Source organism: Oryctolagus cuniculus, chromosome 20 (assembly GCF_051225735.1).
Source record: "Oryctolagus cuniculus isolate XC-2025 breed Fujian yellow rabbit chromosome 20, ASM5122573v1, whole genome shotgun sequence".
Taxonomy (NCBI): domain Eukaryota; kingdom Metazoa; phylum Chordata; class Mammalia; order Lagomorpha; family Leporidae; genus Oryctolagus; species Oryctolagus cuniculus.
In genome coordinates this window covers 9228989-9253356 of record NC_142886.1, presented here as the reverse complement: position 1 = coordinate 9253356, position 24368 = coordinate 9228989, and the positions used below count along the sequence as shown (strand labels likewise).

The 24368-nt window shown below is 38.9% G+C and overlaps 1 long non-coding RNA gene and 1 pseudogene across 1 annotated transcript in view; both read right to left on the bottom strand.

The window, feature by feature from the left end:
• LOC127487055 (uncharacterized) overlaps window positions 1-23656 on the bottom strand; it is a 36343-nt gene extending 12687 nt beyond the window's left edge. Inside the window, exon 1 of the long non-coding RNA XR_016226672.1 lies at window positions 23088-23656. This is a non-coding gene — a long non-coding RNA (uncharacterized LOC127487055). The remainder of the gene's footprint in view (window positions 1-23087) is intronic.
• Window positions 572-16819, bottom strand: LOC100348703 (UBX domain-containing protein 6-like; annotated as a pseudogene).
• Window positions 23657-24368: the final 712 nt, after the last annotated feature.

Here is a 24368-nt window from a genome sequence, read left to right as displayed (position 1 = left end):
AATAAAAAAAAAAACAAAAAACAAAAAAAACACAAAAATTCTAATGATGTAAGACTAAATATTATATTAAATAAATTACTTTGATTGAATCTCAATCCATCCTTGGAAGAAGGAAACATACCCTATTCCTATCAACAGTCATACTAGACTGGGTTGTGTATTAGATCAGTGTTCCTAAGGTGGGCAGTACATCATGGCTGTTGTGCATTCTGGGAACTGAAAGTCCCTCCCTTTTCAGTCTGCTTGAGACACAGTGGGTAGCGGGGCCAGAATCCTACTCTGATGGCACTCACAGGGGTTTACCAAGGAGCCTGCATCCTGACTGCCGTTCCAGGCCTGTGGGCAGTGAAGGCCTCTCCCATGTGGAGGTGGGGGCTCAGAAGGGACCCTGCAGCCAGGCTGGGTCCCTTGAATTCTCAGTTCACTGCCACAAAGCGTCCCCTTCCTTCTTCTCCACGCTATAGCTCTGGTTGAAGTCTCCCAGGTGCCTCCGCATTCCCCAGCCTGGAGATGCCTTGGTCAGGTTTCCTCCAGACCATGGCATCCTGCCGTGGTCTCAGCAGCAGCCTCGTCAGCTTCTCAGCAGTCCTGTGCTTTCTCCTTCAGAAAACCCATCAGTGATGCACGGATGGTCCTGAGCATTACAGCACGGGCAGTGTGACAGGCCCCACACAGTGGGTACCTCCATGTAGGAGGAGAAAGAACAGAGGACAGCAGGAGAGACTGTGAACCCTTTCTCCTTGCGTCCTGGCCTGACAAGAGGACAAGTGGTACTGGGAGCCCACGTCCCTCTTCTACCCCACTGATGGCCACACCCAACCCAAATAACATTTGTCAGCCTCCAGAGCCCCATGTGCAGCCATGACCATTGTGGCCTCAGAAGAGGGACCAGGAGCCATGGTTCTGGAACTCGGAGCAGGTGTCCTTCAGCTCCACAGTTCATTTCGAGGAGGACATGGGAGGCTGAAATGGAGAATGTACAAACAGCATGGAGTACGGGTACTACCTCTTCAGAAGCAGCACCGTGGAGTCAGGCGGCTGCCACATCACACAGCACTGTGGGCAGTGTGGCCAGCAGTACTTGGAGGTTCCTCCCCTTGCCCTTGACCGGGTCTCACTGGAGTGAGTCCATGGCTCTGATCAGCCGTAAGGTTTGGCTACTTCCTGAGGCCTTGGAGGCAAACCCTGATTAGACTGCAGATCCGCAAACCCCTTTCAGGGACTTTCTGCTTCTGGGTGACTCGCGGTGTACAGACAACCCTCTACTCTGGGCCGCATCAGACTAAAACTCATGACACTGTCTCATACCAAGCTTTCCTCACAGCTTGTGCAGGGTGACCCATGTGGTGCCCTGGGCCAGCAACCGCCTATGGGCCAGGAACATGGGAGGTAGGAGCTGATGGTGCTAAGGTAGGCAACAGGGTCCATGCTCTGAGATTCGGTTTCGGTGGCATGGGTGTGGCCCAGGCATGGTAGCCTCCCAGCAGATCAAGGCAGCTGCAGGGGCACTGTGACCTTGCCAGGCTCTGCCAGCAAATTCCCCAGGTGCAGGAAGTGGGTGCTGCAGGCCTGGCCCAGAGATTCCCTGCTTGCACTCCTCTCCAGGCCTGCCCCTGCCACCGGCCTCACTGCCAGTGGCTGTTTCCTGAAAGGGATTCACTGTTCTGTACGTGGCAGTTTAAAATTCTGGTTTTGTGTTGACTCTGAAAATGTAGGCTATGTAATTATAGGGACTTATATTTACCCAGAGTAACTGCAATGCAGTTTGTAAAAATTACCCTGGATATTTATTTTAAATACAGTTTCAAAATTTTAGAGTGTTTCATTTTATAAGTTCAAGTATAATTTCGGTAATGATTTCTACTTTTGGACAAAAATATCCTTTGAAATTTGTCTCCCATAAATTGATATAATGTGAAATGTGGGTTGTGAACAATACTCTCATTGTTTCATTTGTTTGCTGCAGACATTTTTTTTTTTTTTACAGGCATAGTGGACAGTGAGAGAGAGAGAGAAAGGTCTTCCTTTTGCCGTTGGTTCACCCTCCAATGGTTGCTGCGACCGGCGCGCTGCAGCCAGTGCACCACACCAATTCGAAGGCAGGAGCCAGGAGACAGGTTCTTCTCCTGGTCTCCCATGGGGTGCACGGCCCAAGGACTTGGGCCATCCTCCACTGCACTCCCGGGCCACAGCAGAGAGCTGGCCTGGAAGAGGGGCAACCGGGACAGAATCTGGTGCCCTGACCAGAACTAGAACCTGGTGTGCCGGTGCTGCTAGGTGGAGGATTAGCCTATTGAGCGGTGGTGCCATCCACAGACATTGTTAAGTTGATAGAACCTGAACAAATAAACAGCGAAACCCTCCCAGTTCAGGAAGAGGGGGAACTCATGGTTTCTTGAAGATGTCTCCCACTTGCTTCCATTACAGAAGAAAGATTCCATTTTTTGCTACATTTTATGCTTTCAGATGGGATTGTAGCTTTTGCTTTACAAATACATGGTTCCTGGCAAGAGCCAGTAGTGGGAGGATTGGAGAATGGTAAGATCCCTTCCATGCCTATTTAGTAAAGTAGAAATAAAGAGGAAGGCAGATGTCAGTTAAGGAGCTTGTCTGAAAATGCTTTTTTCAAATGTAACAAGATTATATGTTTATTTTTAGTAAAATAAAATCTTTTGTTCTTTTGTATGCAAGCAAATACAGTGCCTGTAACTTTCTAGATCTCAAGTGGTGGATTCAGTCTTCATTTGTTGTGCTTCTATCTCAACCTACAAATTATAGTCTTTTGTATCAGTTATTAAATAAGCATGTAAAATTCATAAGAATACAGTTAGTTGAGATGTTTGGTGTTTACAAAATATAAATAAGTACAAGAAAAGTAAGCGTTACATGCTGGAAGTACATATTCATTATTCGTAAATGATCCGAAGACTTGAAAGACCCATATTTATTATATAACCATATTTGTGAATTACCACTTAGGAACTTGAAGTGAAAAAAACAGTTATATATTTATATTAAGAATTCACATACAAATACATAACCCTCTCTCTCAAGTGCTCACCATACCTTACTACAAACGAAGGAGGCCTGAGGCCACAGAAGTCCAAATATATAAAACATACTGAAATATCAAATATTTTGATCTAAGTTCAAGCAAATCAAATAATGAGTTGCAAAGATTTTCATACAATTTGACTCAATGAAAACATAAACAGCTTAACAGCTGAAAAAATTTTGAAAAATATGAACTTTATTGGGTATGAACAATGTATTTCATTAAAAAAAAAGCCTACAACATGTTTAGTTCATCATGGCTCCCATATTTTTAAGAATTATAATTCACTATACACAAGTTGCAAATTAAGCTAGAACAAATACGTAGAAACATCTGCAGATATTTGTAATTTGTACTATGAAGTTCTGCAAAAGATAAAGAATTTAAACCATTCAAAAATTTAACAAAGGGTCTAGTGGTGTTGCACGTAAAGCCACCACTTGTGATGCCAGGATCCCATATGAGTGCAGTAGGTGTCTTGGCTGCTCACTTCTGATCCAACTCCCTGCTAATGGCCTAAGAAAGAAGAAAGACTTTGCCCAGGTGTTGGGATTCTGCCACACATGTGCAAGACCCTGAGGAAGCTCATGGCTCTTGTCTTCAGCCTAGCCCATCCCTGGTCATTGAGGACATTAGAGAAGTAAATCAGCAGGTGGGACGCATTCTCTCTCTCTGGGTCTCTCCCTCTCCCTCTCCCTCTGTAACTTTCACATAACTAAATATCCTAACAAAACATAGAGTGAACAAAAATTATTTTTTCTGATCATATTGATTTGACTCAATCAAATATGCTGGAAATGTGAGGTTAATGTTATTCTCATACACTATTAGTTAATGATATTAATACATTCTTTTAGATGGTAATTTAGTAAGATCTATTCAAATTTGAAACATAGCATCCTTTCTGTCTTGTAAGAACTTCACTGGAATTAGCTCCTACACAAAACCCTGGATATTGTGGAATCATATGCACACCTCTGATAAGAACTTTTCTAATGTATTATATTTATAATATATAAAACATAATGGGGATTGTTTTGACAAAACAACAGACTAGTTATGGGATTTCTGGGTTTTGTTTCCAATGCATGAATGCTCAAATGATAGACCTTTAAATTAATTTATTGAGGGCTTGCCTACAATGTTACATATTCTGTAAACATTTCTGAATGTTGGATAAAACCTACAAGAACATATCCAAATATCTTTGATCTTTAATCTTAATCTTTAGTCTTTTTTACATATTTATTTCACTGATAGAGTTAGACAGTGAGAGAGAGAAAGACAGAGAGAAAGGTCTTCCTTTCATTGGTTTAGCCCCAAAATGGCCGCTACAGCTGGAAATATGCTGATCCAAAGCCAGGATACAGGTGCTTCCTCCTGGTCTCCCATGTGGGTGCAGGGGCCCAAGCACTTGGGACATCCTCTATTGACTTCCCAGGCAACAGTAGAGAACTGGACTGGAAGACGAGCAACTGGGACTAGAACCCGGTGCCCACATGGGATGCTGGTACCGTAGGTGGAAGATTAACCAAGTGAGCCACACTACTGGCCCCCAAAGATCTTTAATTTTAACCTAGTACGGCAAACTTTTCTATAAAGAGCCAGGTAGTAAGTATTTTTGACTTTGTGGACTGTAGTGTCTCTGCTGTCATCTAAAATATGTGTAAGCTATAGGTAAATAGATGGGGTTGTATTCCAATAAAACTTTTTACAAAAACAGAAATGAAATAAGATTTACCCCACAGGAGCTATTACTGCAATGAATTTTCCTTTTCAGAATATCATGAATACATGTCATTACTCATTTTAAAGATATAATATCCCAGGGTGTTCCATATTATGATTTTCAAGAGGGAATTAAAAATAAATCTTTTGGGGCTGACTCTGTGGCATAGCAGATAAAGATGCTGCTTGTAGTGCCAGCATCCCATATGGGCACCAGTTCGAGTCCCAGCTGCTCCACTTCTGATCCAGCTCTTTGCTATGGCCTGGGCAAGCAGTAGAAGGTGGCCCAAGTGTTTGGGCCCCTGACCTGGGTGGGAGACCCGGAAGAAGTTCCTGGCTCCTGGCTTCAGATCGGCGCATCTCTGGCCATTGCAGCCAATTCTGGAGTGAACCAGAGGATAGAAGACCTCTCTCTCTCCCTTTCTGCCTTTCGTTCACTCTCTGTGTAACTCTGACTTTCAAATAAATAAATTTTTAAATCTATAGAGATAAATGATAATTAGATGATGACAAAAAGGTCAAAATATTAAATTCACTACAATTATCAGGAAAATATTAAAGAAATGTGTATCAAGAATTATACTTGCTAATTTAAAAAAATATAAAGATGATTTGAAGTCCTTTAAAACTACAGAGAAGGCAAAGAATGAATCACCTTGAAAAGGAAAAGAATTACTTTTGTCTACAAAAATGTGTACAGGTTGGTAAAATGATGCATTGGACATCCCACTGCATCCCATATCAGAGTTCCCATTTGAGTCCTAGCTCCACTGTTTTGGATCCAGATCACTTCTAGTGTGCCTGGGAGGGAGCAGATGATACTAAAATAGTTAACTGCATGGCACTGCCCACATGGGGGCCTGATGGATTTCATTGCTCCTGGACTTGGTCAGGTCCAGCCCTGGATGGTGCAGCTATGTGTAGTGAGCCATTAGATGGAAGATCTCTCTCTCTCTCTTTCTGTCTCTCTCTCTCTCCCTTTTTTCCTACATCCTCCTCAGATTTTTAAATAATAAAAGAAAATGTGAACATCAACATTTTCAGGAGAATGTAGAGAAATACCGTCCGGTAGGTGAGGTCTGAATGAGAAGGCCATCCAAGATGGTCACAGGTTCACTATTCTAGCATTGGTAGATATTGCTAGTCTACCAATTGGTAGAAATTGATGCTAGAGTTGATAATATACATGTGATAGTAATATTTTGAAATGCAAAAGGAACTAATATTTTAACATAGGCTTGAATATTGCAAATTAAGACTAAATATCAATAATAGGTATAAGAAGATACAAATAAATAATTTATTATGAATTATCTATTATCTTTAGACTATAATCAACATATGATTTTCATAGCATGAATTACTGCACCAGATCTAGAAATCTCTGATCATAGCATGAATTACTACGCCAGATCTAGAAATCTCTGATCATAGCATGAATTACTACGCCAGATCTAGAAATCTCTGATCAACTCGTCATTAAAGATGTCATTGTAAATCACAGAACTTTTCATGATTTCATTATCACACAGGAAAAAGCTAACATTGATGGCCACACATTCACAGTGTTAATATTGCGAGAAATTGTTATACTAATAGCATACACAGGCAATCGTAATTACGACATGACAGAGGTAAAATCAATTCATGTTCTCATTAATAATATAGAATGTGATTACTCTCAATAGAATGAGTAATTTGTTAGAACCCTTAATAGAACGAATCTTGGCTGCTCCACTTCTGATCCAGCTCCCTTATAATCCACCTTGGAATGCAGTGGAAAAGGTCCATATGCTTGGACACTTACACCCTTGTGGGAGATCTTTAAGAAGCTCCTAGTTCCTGATCCAGTCCTCGCCACAACCATGATTTGAGGAGTGAGCCAGAGGGTGGGAAGATCTCTCTCTCTCTCTCTCTGCATTTCAAATAAGTAATTCTTTTAAAAAAGAAACAATCACAATTTTATTTAAGAATAAATATAGAGCTTCAGGATTTTCAATCAAGAAAACATCACTCCGTAAATCAATGGAAAACTTTAAGACAACTGTATCTAGAAGGACATTTTGGAATATTTCAATTCCAATGTTAAATTGAATCTCATCACAATCCAGATGCAGTGAAGGGAAAGAACTTGAATGGGGGAAAGAATATACTGAACATAGGTAGTACAGAAAAAATGTGCACTTTAAAGTAGACAGGAAAGCTTAGACACTTTCCTTGAGTTAATAAACTCTCAGTAAAAATAGTAACCCACAATGCTAACACTTGCCTACAACTTAGATACTGACTGATGTTATAAAATTGTGACAGTAATAAAATCAAATAAAAATAAATGAAAAGTGATGTTCATATCATTGGATAAATTGTGATTAGGATAAAACTGAGCAGTTTGGTATGAATAATTACTAAGTATCAACTAAACAAAGAGATTTAGTGAAAATAGTCTTAAATCATATTTTTAAAATGATTGCATATTGCAGGAAGTTAAGATAATGTAACCCAAAAGAAGAACCCTGACATAAAGATTTCCTCATGTAAAATATGGCAGATGTCCTAAACGGCACTCTGGCCTCAGAATCAGCCCTTAAGGCTTTCAGATCTGGCTGAAGAGCCCATGAGAGTATTTTAGGCATGGAAAGCCAAGACACTCTGGAAAAAAAAAAAGACCTAAATCAAAGACCTCTGCAGTGAGATCCCAGTGGAAAGAATGGGCCATCAAAGAAGGAGGTACCTTTCTCTGAAGGGAGGAGAGAACCTCCACTTTTACTATGACCTTGTCTAAATAAGATTGGAGTCAGCAAACACAAAAGGCTTCCATAGCCTTGGCAACTCATGACAAGAGCCTATGGTGATTACTGATGCCATAAACAAGAGTTTCAATATGTTAAATCAATAACAAGAGTCACTGTGCATGTACTCCTCATCTAGGATCTCTGTCCTTAATGTGTTGTACAATGTGAATTAATGCTATAACTAGTACTCAAACAGTATTTTACACTTTGTGTTTCTGTGTGGGTGCAAACTGTTGAAATCATTACTTAATATATACTAAATTGATCTTCTGTATATAAAGAGAATTGAAAATGAATCTTGATGTGAATGGAATGGGAGAGGGAGCGGGATATGGGAGGGTTGCAGGAGGGAGGGAAGTTATGTAGGCAGCCTTTGTAATCCATAAACTGTACTTTGGAAATTTATATTTATTAAATAAAAGTTAAAAAACATAATGCTATTGAAAATGTCAATAGTAGTGATAAATTTGGAGATCCCTACAGACTTCCAAATAGCAAAAAATTGTGTGATTCTGATAGCATGAAGCAGTACATTGATGTTAGACCAATCAGAGATACTATGTACAGGAAAGATTCCAAGATAACCTAGAAAATTTCCATGCGACTTGTAAACCTACAATGAAAAAGCCACATATTCATAATGCAAGAACCAGTATACCTAAGAAACTGAAATTATATATGAGTGATAGCATTAAATTCAAAGGCAAAAGAAAAAAAGAATTTAAATGCTATGACAAAAATGATATGGTGGCAACTCTAAGTGGATAGAGTAATTTTGTAAAAAAGAAAACACAATTAATGCCAAGAAAATGTGACAATTTTTAGTGAACAATTATTCCTTAATATTACATGTAAAAACCATGTGAAATTTTCAGAAACTAAAATCCAGAAAAGATAATTTCCTTTCCATAGTGATTTTAAAGGTACACCAGCATCAAGAAAATCCATAAAATCAATAAAGACTTAAAAACATCCTTGAAAGAGGAAAAGAGAATGCTGGTCTCAGATGGATGTGGGATGTTTTGAAGATAAACATTTCTTAGGTTCCTTACAAAATTTTGAGAGAACTGACAACACAATCATAAGCCAACAAATATGGCCACATGTTCACAGTGCTAGCATTGGTACATACTGTGATTAGATAATATAATTGGACAATAGTCATAAATTCAAATACAAAGTACAAGTTAAAGCTTTTCTCTATTAGGGTACAAATATATTTTGATAACAATGACTAGAACTGTTTTTATAGGAGTGAAACTACAATAAGAACATTAAGGTCATTTCATAAAAAATAGTCCATTGAATTCTTTAAAATGCAAAAAAGGAAGAATGAATGGAAAGAAAGCAAAAATTTTGAAAATTACCAGATAAACATTGATGGAAAGATATTTGTATCTAAATCCTTGAAAATTAAAATTAAAATTTTATATTCCTCCAGAATTCCAGAAAAGCTAAAAAAATCCTCTAGGAACTGAGAAAGATTGGGTTAAGATGGCGTGAGCATTTGGGGCACAAAATAGTTGCAGAGAGAATTCAAAACATTTCCATCATGTTGATGTCATAAGAAGAAGCCACTCAAATAGGATACTGATGATATAAACAGGTCACACAGTGAATAAAGACAACAATTAAAAAAATGAGCATTTTACACGTGAATTGTATTTTACACGTAAATTACATTTTGATGATTGTAATTAGAATATAGGATAAATAATAGAGTGATCAATAGACGTGAAGGAATTTGGTGAACAATAATCCAGTAAATATTTTCACCATGAGAAAAATTTTAAAATCAAGGAAGGTAAATCAAGGAATATTTTTGGTGCCTTAATTCTTTAATTATTCTATCATTTTCAACTTTTGGCTTATTTCCATTGGAAGTATCAAGTGAATATCCTTGTGTATGTATCTCTCTTCACAATCCTGATAATTTTATTTTCATTCTTTTTCTAAAATTTTATTTATGTTATACAATTTTCATGTAATTTATATGTAGTGATTTAGAAACACTGTGATATTTCTCACCCTACCCTCCCTTTCATCCACATTCCAACCTTTCATCCTCCTCCCTCTCCCATTACCACTGTTAAATTTTCAAAGATCTACTTTCAGTTTAATTAATGTTTGTAAAGTTAGCCCATTTTAAGTAAGAGAATTCAATAAACAGTATAAGGAAAACGGAAAAAAAATAATTTTAATCAAATTGATAAAACCGCAATGAAAAATAAACCAGGATGAGCTAAGTTTTCTGTGCTAGGATGAGCATACACTACATCATGATGTATACATGTCACAGAAATAAAAGATGAGGATATAACCCATAATCTGCTTATTGGAAGTGACAGCAATAATGTAGGAGCAATAGCATAACAAGCATATACAACAGGATTGGATCAACCAACATGTATTAAATTTGCATTAAACTTGAGAAATAAAAGAAGAAATCAATAATTGTAAGTAAGGAAAACATGCCATTTATAACAAAAAAAAAAACCCCTTAAATGAAAGATACTGGCATCTACAGTTACACTTATGTACAAAAACTACCAAAGATAAAAGTATATTACCTAAAAAGGGAGAATGAGAATAGGAGCCAAAAGTCTTTCTGATGAACTATATACATAAAAATGGCCAACAAAATTAATAAAATTTTGAGTATGTTTATGATCTTTCAATATAAAATCCAAGCAACATATGGATAGGTTTGGTTCTAGGATGGGCTTTCATTACACTACTAATCATTTACACAGGTGATAAGAATACATTCAAAGACAAAATGAGATACACAAAGAGGTGTATTGGTTAGAATAAAATTTATATTATATTTTCAAGATTATGAGTAACATTAGATTAATTGAGAGTAACAATATTAATGACAAGCACATTAAAGAGATTTTTGTGGAAAATAGCCCATAGATATATATATATAGTTTATTTATTTATATATTTGTATATAGAACAAAACTTTAGAAATGTATACATAAATATAAAATCTATTATCTAAAAAGTATAATTTAGAGTTCCAAGAATGGGGAACAAGCCACCAGCTGTAGCTCATAGTTTCCATCTCTCCCTCTCTACCAACCTCTAAAATTAGATAAATATATACAATCTTGAGGTCAAAACCACATCCAGATCCTGACACTTATCCACATAATTGTCAGGAAATGTGCCAATATCTAGACACACAGTGTAAAATTTGAATAATCAAAAAACTCAATAATCAAACAATGAATTAGAGTTCCATAAAAATCCAGAAGTTATATATATATATATATATATATATGTATAAACATATATACACACATATACATATAGCTAATTATTTTTTTTCATGTATATGTATATATTACCTTGAGAAGAGAGAATGCCTATGCTTGGTTAAGATGGCTCTGAGACACTGTATACCTGAATGTTTCCAGGACAACTTATAGAATGTTGAGTGTGATGGTGATCTCACAATAAAGATTTAAATCATCATAGACAATGGTCACAGGGCTGGGATTAGCCTAGACTAGAATATCTGTGAAAAGAGTGAGTTCAATGAATTCAAGGTTCAAAAAAATTTACCTAAATTTCTGAAGTAAATGGTTAATTTCAAGTTACATGTATGTACATAAGGCTAAAAATGAACTCCCCAGCTAATGAGACTGGTGGAACAGCCCTAGTTTGTTCTCAGGTACTGTGAATATAAAATTTGTTTGGAAAGCTTCCAGAAATTGAAGAGTTGATGCCCTAACAATGATAAAGAAAATCATGGTAGCCTTAAGTTTCCTGCACTAGAACTGGCACAAATTAGATTATTGACTATTTACTCAGGCTACAGTAAACAAAATCAAATACAACATGAAAAGTAGAGAAATGGGACAATTTTATATATGTGGTATATTGACTATTGGATATACCAATGGCAAATTTGGTAGAAGCAGAAATAAGGCCACAAGAAGATGTAACAGACATAGATAAAAACAGCCCTAAATAAACATTTAAGCTACAGAAAATGTGTACTTTCTTAAATCAAGGAAATTGTATGCCAATGAATTCAATAATCTTGAGCCAAGATAACAGTGTCTCAACCTAATGCATGGAAAATTTAAAATGAATGCCAATTTTGAGTCTCTAAAAATAAAGAAACTATAAAACACATGTGTCCTTGACAGTGAAACAATGTAATGTCCAAAAGAGATTTTATAGAACATGAAGATGGAGGTTACTAATACTACCTGAACAATTTTGAGTAAATTCATGGCATTATTAGGTAAATGCCCAAAAGAATGCCATACATTGGCAGTGCTAAGATTAGATTTCATGTGGATATTGATATACACAAAGTAATAAATTAAAAATGAAAATAAAAATACAAACCTGATGCACCTGGCAAGGGAAAAGTTTGCTTTGCCTTAAGTAACAATGAGTATTATAGTGTGAGACATAATTTAAAGACAAACATGTGGATGGGTATTTCTATAAAAGGGTCCAGAATAAACTGGAAAAATTGTAGAATGGCAGGGACATGTATTTTGGAAAATTTCTGAAATCAGAAAATAATTTACAGCTCCAGTAACATCCAGAAAGATATAGTATCCCATGCTGATGACCATGATGGTACTGGCTCCATAAGGTGCTGAAATCCTGTACTCATGACAGTATCTAGGACAACTTGCAGCATTTAAATTGAGTTTATAACCACAAAATCATAAACAAAACCATGGCACCTACTGTTTCCCTGTGCTAGTATTGTCATAAATCAGGTTACTAATCACACATTCAGGTGGCAGTGGTAAATTCTAAGACAAAATAAAGAGATATACACTCTATATAAGACAGTTCATTTTGATTACATATTGTACAAATTAGTAATTTGGGAGAAAAAGAGTCAAAATCATATAGAGATGGCATGGAGGAATACAAAACTTAAAATTACATTAAAATAATAAAAATGCCAGGAACCTAAATTGGAAAAGACCATGCTGACTAATATATTAACTTCTAGTGAGCATACAAGTACCTTAACCAATAAATATTTATGGTCAAATTTTGATTTTTGAGTACTAAAAAATAGCAAATTGTAAACAGAATACATTAACTTGAACACCTGAAAGGGTCTGCTGTAGTGACACAATTTTGTACAATCATGTACATGGAAGGAGTGAGACAACTTACAGAAATGTGAGCCACTTGATGTTCAAAAAGAGAATGCTGACTAGAATGAGCAAATGCTTTCAGGGCTATGATTGGCATGTATTTTGATATTGAGTAGTAGGGAATAATTTTGTAGAAGTCTTAGGGAATAATGTATTATTGACAACACGGTATACAGGAATTTTGTGGAAAAGAAACATATATATGTATATTTACATACACATATATGTATATGTATAAATTTATGAAAGAAAATAAATTTAACAGAACTTAAACAAGAATATTTCAAGTATCTTAACAAAATATATTTGAACTATAATACTGATATGAAGAAATGACTTTGTAAATATTTCCAGAATCAAGTCAAAGTGTGTAGTAACAAAAGAGTCCATGAAATTTAACAAAATATCTGACCTGCAGAGCAGAATGATGACACTGATGCAAAATGATTCTATGCAATGTTGTGCATGAACACTGTCTGAAAACTGGAAAAATTTAGGTAACGTTGATTACATTACAAAGTAAATTAACCCAAGATTGCCACAGGTAACTTGTTCTATCATTGACATTAAGTTACACTATTAATGAAAAAAGTAAAGGAGTAGTAATGAATTCAAAAATAGAAATGGAATAAAGTATGTATTCAATGACATAAATTGATGATCATGTTCAACTGAAGTGTAATTTTAAAAATAAATTATTCAGATATGGCATGGCACATGACATTTTAATTACTGTGACTAGAAACTTGTAATTTGTTTGTATTTATAGGATTTTAAGCAGACATAGGTGAAATTTTTAAAAAATAGGCCTAAGATTATATTTACAAAAGAGTATGTAATTGCAGGAATACAATGCAGATAAAATTTTTTTAAAGATTTATTTTATTTATTTGAAAGACAGAATTCCACAGAGAAGTAGAGAGAGACAGAGAGAGAGAGAGAGGACTTTCATCTGCCAGTTCACTTCCTGAATGGCACTATGGCAAAGCTGCTAAAATCCGATTCCAGGAGCCAGGGACTTGTACCAGGTCTCCCACATGGGTGCTGAGGCCCAAGCATTTGGACTACCTTCTTGGTTTCCCGAGCATATTGGCAGGGAGCTGAATCAGAAGTGGAGCAGCCAGGACTTGAACTGGCACCCATATAGGATACCACAGCTGCAGGGCGGGCTTTGACCTGCCACACCACTGCATGGACCCCTAGACCAATTAATGTTACTTAGCATAATAATTCGGAAACAAAGATAAAAGCATGTTAATGTAGCATGTGGAAATTTTCAAGATCAACATTAAATTATGTGTACCATTGAATCTATAAAATGTTCTAAAGCACGTGTACTCTTGGAAGGGTGAATGGTCCACTATTTCAATACAGTTCTCAGGAAACGTGCAAATGAATGTTCTGAGATGATGTATGGAATTTTGTTTGAAATGATGAACTCACAATAAAAATGGCAAGAAAAGTTAAGAGTGAAAGTCTGATGTTAGCTCTTCAAGGAAGATGGAAGAGAAATATAGATGAAAACGATAAAATGCAACAGGAAATAAGACTTAGATGCACATAGTATGCTAAAAAAATTCAAAATGTCTGTGAACAGAACTGAGTCATTCTTTAGGAATGATAACAAAGTTGTGAACACATATACAGGAAGTGGATGAAGATATCAATTAAATTAACTCTTAAAGAATAAAAAGAAAATTGTCATATTTTAAAACAAGAAACCAACATGTCTCATAACAAAGTCAAGTTAATGGAATAGAAGTATACAGAATTACACTTTGGAAAATAAAATAACCAAGGTAAATATCTTTTCCATACAATTCACAATTTGGTATATATATTGCATATATAGCCATGTGTATTTGCTTCTGAAAAATTATGAACAAGAAAGTTACACAGACACTTCATGAAAGGATATGACATGGTCACCTCCCAACGAAAAGCAGGCCAGGGTAAGCCCAGGTTCCCCATGTTAAAATTAAAACAACATAGGCGGCGCTGCGGCTCAATTGGCTAATCCTCTGCCTGTGGCACCAGCACACCAGGTTCTAGTCCCGGTCAGGGCACGGGATTCTGGCCCAGTCACTCCTCTTCCAGTCCAGCTCTCTGCTGTGGCCTGGGAGTGCAGTCGAGGATGGCCCAAGTCCTTGGGCCCTGCACCCACATGGGAGACCAGGAGAGGCACCTGGCTCCTGGCTTCGGCCACAGCGGCCATTGGAGGGTGAACCAACGGTAAAGGAAGACCTTTCTCTCTGTCCCTCTCTCTCACTGTCCACTCTGCCTGTCAAAAAAAATATTACATCATAGCATGGTAATGACCATAGCACTGCTACAGAGCACTGCTACGGAAGTGTAAATAATCTCATTACCTGCAAATCAAAATTGTCCCAAAATAGGTGTGATATTTTGCATTTTATTTTATTGTTGTGGTTAGAAAATAGAACTTTGGGAAAGAAGTTAAAGAATCCCAAGCAGATGTAATGGACATGATTGAAAATTATTTCCAAAATTTCACTTACAAAAATGTAAAATTTGCAGGAATTTAACCTAAAATGTTTATGGTACTCAGGGAAATGATGTTAAATTAAGTATACCACCGTGTATTATTCAACAGTTACAATTATTATAGGTTTTTTTTTTGAGGCCAACTCTGCTTTTGTTGCACAAGAGCTGCTCCATGGCTGCCAGGAGCTCGGGATTCAGGAGCCATGCGCGTGGGGCTCGGCCAGCAGCCCGAGGTCCTCCAGCACCGCTGGGTCCCACGAGGTCAAGAGGGCGAAGGGCACCTGGGGGCAGAGCAAGCTTCACCCTGCTGCTGGGGGGCAGCACGCGGCCCTGCTGTCTGACTTCCCGGGGCCCCGCACCCAGGCTGGGCACCCCTCCCCAGGGTGCACTCCTTCAAGGCCAGGTTCTCCTCCTCCAACAGCTTCTGCCCCCTGAGGCCAGCAGCTCCAAGTACAGCCAGCCGCTCTCCAAGGCCTCCCAGAGGAAGCTGTACAGCGCCAACCATCGCTTGCAGGCATAGAAGGTCCCTGAGGGCAGGACGGTCAGGGCTGACTGGACAGCATGCACCATGCCCGCGGCCCTCCCGGGGCACCCAAGCCCCAGCGCCCCCCACCCGCCTCCTGCAGCAGGCAGCTGTCCAGGAGGCGCATGCGCAGTGTGAACCTGTACCCCCACAGCTCCTTCTGCTCCTCCTACTGGCGCCTGGCCTTAGCCCACAGCACGCTCAGCTGCTGCACTACACTGGCTCTGAGCCTCTGCTCTGGCTTCACCTCTTCTGCCATGAGGCTGAAGAAGTCCGCGGGGCAGCTCGAACTTGGAGGCCTGCAGCGTGGTCCCCACGGGATCAGCAGCCAGTGGCTGCTCCTTGTGCCTGTGCAGGCTCTGGGGCTGGGCCACCACCGCCTGGGTCAGCACCTAGAACTCTTGGGGGCTCTCCTGATCAGGACTGGAAGCAGGGCCTTCTGGAAACTGATGGCCTCAAAACACTCATGTGCCCCCTCCAAGCAGTTGATGTGCTCTGGGAACAGCTTGTTCTGCAGCTTGATCTTCGGTACTTCTCCTCCTCGGGGTGCAGGTGGAGGTTGTCCAGGTACTTGGCAGTGGTGTCCACGCCCAGCTTCACCCTGTCACGGGCTTTGTTGAATGTGTGGATCGTCATGATGGACACAGCCTCTGAGAGAATGGCCTCCTTGATGCCGGCCTCCCGCTGGTCCCTGCTCAGGGTGGCCCCGTGAGCAGGCAGGTGAAGTACACGCCGGGCACTGCCAGGTGAGCTGAGCCCTCCTCTTTGGCCTCAGGGACCGCGTTAGTCCCTTGCGCCTCGGGGCTCCCACGGACAGTGGCCTGGGCTCGCAGCTCCTTCCTCACCTGGTTGCCCATGGACCTGGGTCCCTGGGCCCAGGGCTGCTTCTGCTCCAGCAGCCGCCATCTGCACCTCATCGATGGGTCCCCAGCGGGGCTGGGCTGCCTCAGAGCCAGCTGGTTGGGTTTCTCTTTGGGGGCCTTCTCCCCCAGGGAGTCTGTGGTTTCTGACCAGGCCCCGAGCTCTTGAATTTGATGTCTGCCTTGATCTCCTGGAAGAATTTCTTCATGGGGGGGGGCAGTAGTGGTGGGGGAGGGGGGCACAGCCCAGTCAGGATGGGCTCAATTATTATATATATAGGAAAAATATGGGCACAGAGAAGTGCATTATGGACAATTTCAAAAATCTAAGATAGTTTAATTTTTCATTTTCTAAATATTCACGAAAGTAAATATAAATTTGCTGTCAATGAGTATGATGACACTAGGGCCTAGAAGATTCTGAAGAGCTTTGAACATAACAGTTACCTGGAATCCATCCAAAATATACAGGGAGTTGATGACCTCAAAATGAAAAATGAAAACCTCATGTTTTCTCCGATGTGTAGTCGCTAATAAACAGAGTAATAAACAAATTTATTGTATATGAGTGAAACTGTCATGTTGAGATTTGATTATTATTGATAGTGCTTGTCTACTCCCATGAACTGTGGTCTTTCTACTTTTGACTTGTTGAACTCTTTATTTAGTGCTGCATTTTGCCTGTGACTATAAACAAAAATGTTATCCCAAAAATTCAAAAAGAAAGGAAGGAAGAGGGAAGGAGATAAATGTCATTATATCCTTAGAATTGTACCTTTGAAATACACGAAATCTGTTCTCTTTATATTAATAAAAATAAATTATTAAAAACATATGATCCATTCTCCTGAGTGTGATAAGGTATTTTATTCTGCCCTGTGACTTGCCTTGTTTTTCTTCAAGAAAGTATTTTTGTCATATTGTGCTCAACATTAGATGATATGTAAAATGCAACCAAGAAAGGGATATCAAAGAACTGTGCTTTCTCTTTGAACCAGGCTGTAATTAGCTGTTCTCCCATGCAATTAGCCAGGAGGTGGATTGGCAGCCAGCACCTGAATCAGAGCTCATATGGGGTGCTGCCATCATGGGAAGAGGAATTACCTGCTCTGCCACAATGCTGGCTCCTCATGCACTTTTATTGGTATGTGGTCTTTTATGAAGTGTGTTCACATAATTTTCCTTTTCAATTGTTGAGTTATAAACATAAATAGCCAATACTTTCAGTTGTCCAAAGTACTAAAATTCCAACAATGCACCTATCACTCTCACTCTTCTCATTAGTAAAAGTAAAATTTCAGCAACCATAACCCATAAAATTGTACAATAAGGAAAGACCAGAGACTGTTCCCGAACAATAAATCAATTTAATTCGAGATGCCATCTTAGCTTGATTTATCTAGTACTCTAAAAGCATAGACCACATGCTAGGTCATAAAGTAAGTCTCAGCAAATTCAAAAACCTTGACATAATATCATGCATCATCTCAGATGAGAAATGGAATAAAGCTGGAATTCAACAACTCAGGATTCTCTAGATCACACAGAAACACATCGAGACTGAACAACATGGTTTTGATTTAACAGTGGGTCATACAAGAAATCAATACAGAATGTAAAAAGGAATGGGATACAGCCAAAGCAGTGTTAAGCGTGAAATTTATAGCAATCAGTGCCTACATGAAAAAATTGGAAAGATACCAAAAAAATGAGCTATCAATGCATCTCAAGGACCTAGAAAAACAACAACAAATCAAACCCCAAATTAATAAGATGAAAGAAATTATTAAAATGAGAGAATAAACAAAAATGAAACCAGTAAAATAACAAAAAATAGGTGAAATGAAGAGCTGTTTTTTTGAAAAAATAAATAAAATAGTTCTACCATTGGAGCAACTAACCAAAAAAAGAGGGAGAAGACCCAAATCAATACAACCAGAGGTGAAAAGGATATGTAACAACATATAACACAGAAATAAAAAGAACCATTAGAAAATATTATAAAGTTTTGACAAAACTATAAATTTTAAGAATGAAGTAGGTCATTGCAGCACTCCAATCACAGAATGGAAAAAAATCACCATGCTAAGGCAGATCATAATTAAACTGCATAAGCCCAGAAATAAAGATAAATCTTAAAAGCCCTCTAAAAGAAAACGATGGATTTTTTTAAACAGAGGATCTATTGAATGTTAACAGCATTCACTGTTGGCATGCGTACAAATTACATGACTCTCAGAAACCTCCTTCAAGTACTGAATGAAAAGAGTGTTTGTGTAGTATTTTTCATATGGGCAAAGTATCTTTCAAAACTCAAAAAGAACAGTATGTTCATGTTACAAATATTTTATTTGAGATTGACATGCATATATGACTTTCATGTAAAATATTCTATTACATTTGAAAAGCATACTAAAATAATCCTAATCTCTTTAATCAAGCCACTTTAGATAATAATCTTAAAGGAATTATCCAAGTATCTAAAGATATATAGACTACAGAAAATTTCTAAAATCAAAGGTTACTTTACATTTACAAAATTTTATAAAATGCAAAAATAAAGGAATTTGGTGAAAAATAAATTGTAATTATATAAAGTGAGAAGTAAAAATCAATGAATATAAAACTCACTCCACCTACTAGAGAAATTCTGAGGATGTATATCTAGAGCTACATTTTGGGAAAATTCAGAGAATGATAATTTTGGAGTTATAAAAATTAAGAAAGTTTAAAAATGTGTGACTTTAAAGTGTGTAAGATTAAGCTTACCCTAACAGAGTTCAGAGAGACGATACATTAATGTTGCCAGCAAAACTTAACAGAATTTTGAGTGATTTGATGTCATCACTGTGAAAGAAAGTCAAGCCAGAATGTCACAATACAAGGATTTAGTTCAACAAGGATATTAAGTACACACATACTTGGCACAGGTGATGTGGCACAACAGGTTAAGGCCCCGGCCTGCAGTGCTGCCATCCCATACTGGCACCAGTTCCAGTCCCAGCTGTTCTACTTCCAATCTACCTCCCTGTTCACGTGCCTGGGGAAAGCAGTGGAGAACAGCCAAACTCCTTGAGCCCCTGTACTCACATGGGAGAACCAGAAGAAGCTACTGGCTCTTGGCTTTGGATCAGCTGAGCTCTGGCCATTGCAGCCATTTGGAGAGTGAACCAGTGTATGGAAGACATTTATTTCTCTGTCTCTCTTTGTCTCTGTCTCTCTCTCTGTAACTCTTTCAAATAAATAAATGCATCATTAAATTAAAAAAATGCCATATATCAATAACTGCAATCACAAAACCAGAAAGGCTGCTCATAATATAAAATACACCACTAATACTGTAAGTAAAACTAAATAACTTCATGGGAATTACAATAAAATCACTAGCAGATATAAGGGAGTTGGGCGAAAAAAGAATCCATTTCAAACAGTATAAAGTATTTGTAAATAGAATGTCTTAAGTTGTGTACTTTACACAGTATATTATAGGAATGGTACCAGTGCCCAGAAATACATGATGGAAAATTTCACATGTCAATGTCAACATTCGGGAAAAGATAAATTAATGTGTGGGACAGAATACTGTGGCAATCACTCTCAAAATTTGTATGGTGAATATTGGAAGCTTTGTTAGGTTGCACTATTTTTCTTTGAATGCTCAATTCTGAAATATTCTTGAGGCTAACGTTGTTAATTTTTTTTTCATGTGGTCATTATGTCTGATTTGCCATGTACTTTACAAACACTCTTCAATTTGGGCTACAGGGTGTCAAATTTATAGACTAAGGAAAAATTGATCAATGTGCCACAGTGAGTTGTCCAATTCATGGTTGGATATAACTTTCCAATTAACCCTCTTATCTTTTCTCAATATTAAAATATGTATTTTATTTTTTATATATTATATTTCTTATACACACACATACACACACATATGTATATATATCCCACGTGCTATTTTTTTCATGGACTGAAATCACTTTGTGGTATTTTTTCTGCAACACTGGAGATTTTTTTTTAAAAATATGCTTAAGGTGAGGGAATTTTTTTTTAAACTTTTATTTAATGCATATAAATTTCCAAAGCACGACTTATGGATTACAATGTCTTCCCCCCCATATCGTCCCTCTCACCCACAACCCTCCCCTTTCCCACTCCCTCTCCCCTTCCATTCACATCAAGATTCATTTTCGATTACCTTAATATACAGAAGATCAGCTTAGTATACATTAAGTATGGATTTCAACAGTTTGCTCCCACACAGAAACATAAAGTGAAAAATAATAGATGATTTTTTTAAATGATGATGAAATCAGAGCAGACCTATTGTCATGTTTAATCCCAGTGAGAGTCAAGTTGGGAATTGATAATTTTTTTTTTTTTTTTTTTTTTTTTTTTTACAGAGGATCAGTTTAGTATGCATTAAGTAAGGATTTCAACCGTTTGCACCCCCATAGAAACACAAAGTGAAATATATTGTTTGAGTACTCGTTATAGCATTAAATCTCAATGTACAGCACATTAAGGATAGAGATCCTACATGAGGAGTAAGTGCACAGTGACTCCTGTTGTTGACTTTACAAATTGACACTCCTGTCTATGGCATCAGTAATCTCCCTATGCTCTAGTCATGAGTTTCCAAGGCTATGGAAGCCCTCTGACTTCTCCGACTCTTATCTTGTTTAGACAAGGTCATAGTCAAAGTGGAGGTTCTCTCCTCCCTTCAGAGAAAGGTACCTCCTTCTTTGATGACCTGTTCTTTCCACTGAGATCTCACTCGCAGAGATCTTTTGCCAGAGTGTCTTGGCTTTCCATGCCTGAAATACTCTCATGAGCTTTTCAGCCAGCTCCGAATGCCTTTAGGGCTGATTCTGAGGCCAGAGTGCTATTTAGGACATCTGCCATTCTATGAGTCTGCTGAGTATCTCATGTTGGATCACTCTCCCCTTTATTTACTCCATCAGTTAGCGTTAGCAGGTACTAGACTTGTCTATGTGCTCCCTTTGACTCCCAGTCCCTTCACCATGACCAACTGTGAACTGAAACTGATCACCTGGAACAGTGAGATGGCGTTGGTACATGCCACCTCGATGGGATTGAATTGGAATCCCCTGGTATGCTTCCAACTCCACCACTTGGGGCAAGTCAGCCTGAGCATGTCCCAAATTATACATCTCTTCCCTCTCCCATTCCCACCACCATGTTCAACAGGGATCACATTTCAGTTAATTTTCAACACTTAAGAATATCTGTGCATCAATTACAGATCTAAACCAGTCATATTAAGTAGAACAGATAAAAAAACTACTAAGAGGGATAATGTATTTAGTTGTTCATTAACAGGGCTATGCTGATCAAGCCACCATTTCCCATAGTGTCCACCTCACTCCAACAGGTTTCCCTCTTGGTATTTTAAAAATCCTTTTTTACAGAGACAGTCTTTAGTGCATATGAACCTCCAACCCTGAACTTGTTAGCAATGCTGTTTTGAGCCAGGTCAGCAAGTTAACCTGTACAAGTTTGCTAATAAAGGATGGTTGATATTTCCAAAAAAAATGTGAATGTTACATAATTTTTCAAAGTTTCCTGACACATGAAAACATCATGTTGCATGCCTTGAATTAACACAAATCTTGTCAATAATATCCAACAGTCTTAAAAAAGTAAAACAAACAAAAAGAACCAGGCTCTCATATCAAAATATAAATTCAAAAAAACTCAGTAGACATATCTTCGTGATTGGAAAGGCTTTATGGAACAGAATAATTTTTAAAATACTCATAAATTTGAGCAGAAAAACTATCTATGTTAAAAGTGCAAATGCAGAAAGCAGGCTGTCAAGGGAAAGTGTAAGGGCTAAGATGATAACCAAGTGTCAAATTACAGGGCACTTGAGCTCCTCTAAAACCTGAACAGAAACGCCAAGTGAAACAGAACTTTTGTTTTAGCCTTACCCACCCCAGGTGACTGTGTTATTGGAAACAGAAAATACTGAGACCCCCTAGAAACAGCTGTGCTGAGAGCTCAGCATCCTGGAAGAGACCCTGCTGCCCACATATTTAGAAAACTGGGGGGAATCAGGTCCCGGCAGGGAAGGACGGAGGAGCCCAGGGCAGCACAAACTACAGCTCCCGTCCCACACGCACCCCACACACGGAGCCCAGATTCTCCCTAATGCCCACCCCGTGCCCACTGCACAGTCGGGGAGACGCAGGGCTGCTGCCACACAGCTGCCTGGGGAAGGCTCTGGGGATGACAAGTCGCTGAGAGCAGGGAAGGGGCAGGGTGTCAGGGGTCCCTGGTGCCAGTCCAGACCCCGACCCCCGGGTTTGAGGGGACCAAGGGAAGCGCTGGGCCAGCGGCAATATGGCGCCACAGATTCGGAGACGAGCTCTGGGAGGCCCGCGTCCTGCCAGCTTCTCAGCAGCTTCCACGGCTGCTTTACGCCTCTCCCGACACCTGGGCGCACACACTCACCACGTCGCGGTTTTCAGCTCCAGGTGTCCAGCGTCCGCCGGTGATGAAGGTGGAGGCCACCGAGCCCGACTTGCTTAGGGAGGCTGGAGCCTGCAGAGCCGTCTCCTAGCACCTCGCTCCTGCCCAGAACTGTAAGATGATTGTGACGTCAGGACCCCGCGTGATGACGTGGCGTGGACGTCGTCGTGCCTGATTGGACAGCGTGCACGGCCGTGAGCGCACACAACCTCGCAACGGATGCATCCTATCATCATCCTCCAGGGCAATGGGCCCCTGACTTCAGGTTGTGCTGGGTGGGAGCAGCAGGAGGCGAGGTCTGGGTGCAGGTCGGACTCCACCTCCCCAGGCGGGAGGCCTCTCCCCTCTGCTCCTGCACCCGCCGGGTCCCTCCTGTGGCCCTGTCCTCCCTGATGGGTCCCTGCTGGAGCTCTCGGTGCAGTAACTGCTTCAGTGAGTCACAGTTCTGTGCGTCGGCCTCTGGGCTTTATTTTCTTCGTATTGTGACTCATTTTCCTGTTGGGTCATTTGTGTTACTGTTTAATATTGATTGGAAGAAAGCTGAAAGACATCCCATGATTTAATCATTATTTTCCCGTTTCTCCTGTCAATATTTGCTTTCTACTCTGCCTATTGACCTTTAATATTTTCTATTTGTTTCTTGCTGGTGCATGGTAATCTAATGGATTTTTAAAATATTGATCTTTCCATCAATCTGGTTAAATTCTTTATCAGTTGTATCTGTTTTTAGATTTTATGGGCTCTAAATATCTCCAATATATTGACATTTTATTCCTTAGAAATCTTTACACCTTATTTTTAATTTTGCTCTCCTTTCCCTCCACTTCTCCAATTAAAAATTTGATGAAAGTGGAGGCACCTGGTCTAGCCTTCCTTCCAGGGAAAAAGCTGCCAATGATCCTGTACATATTGTGTTGTTTGTTGTAAGATTCTTTTTAAACAATCTTGATAAGAGCATGGAAGTCATTTTTTTACTATACTGCTGTCATTTTTTTTTTATATTTCACGCTGATTGTTTTCAAACACTTTTTAACATTAAATCTAAATGGTCATGTGATTTTCTTCTTAAATTTTTCACTTGGATGGCATGTACCAATGCTATCTCACTAGTCCCGGTGATGAATTTCTGTTCACAATTGATCATAATGATAGGACTAAGAGCCAAAGGAAGCACATAAAAAAGACTAGTGTCTGCAAACACTAGCTGATAGAATCAAAAAGGGAGAGAACTATCCAACATGGGAAGCGAGATACACAGCAGAC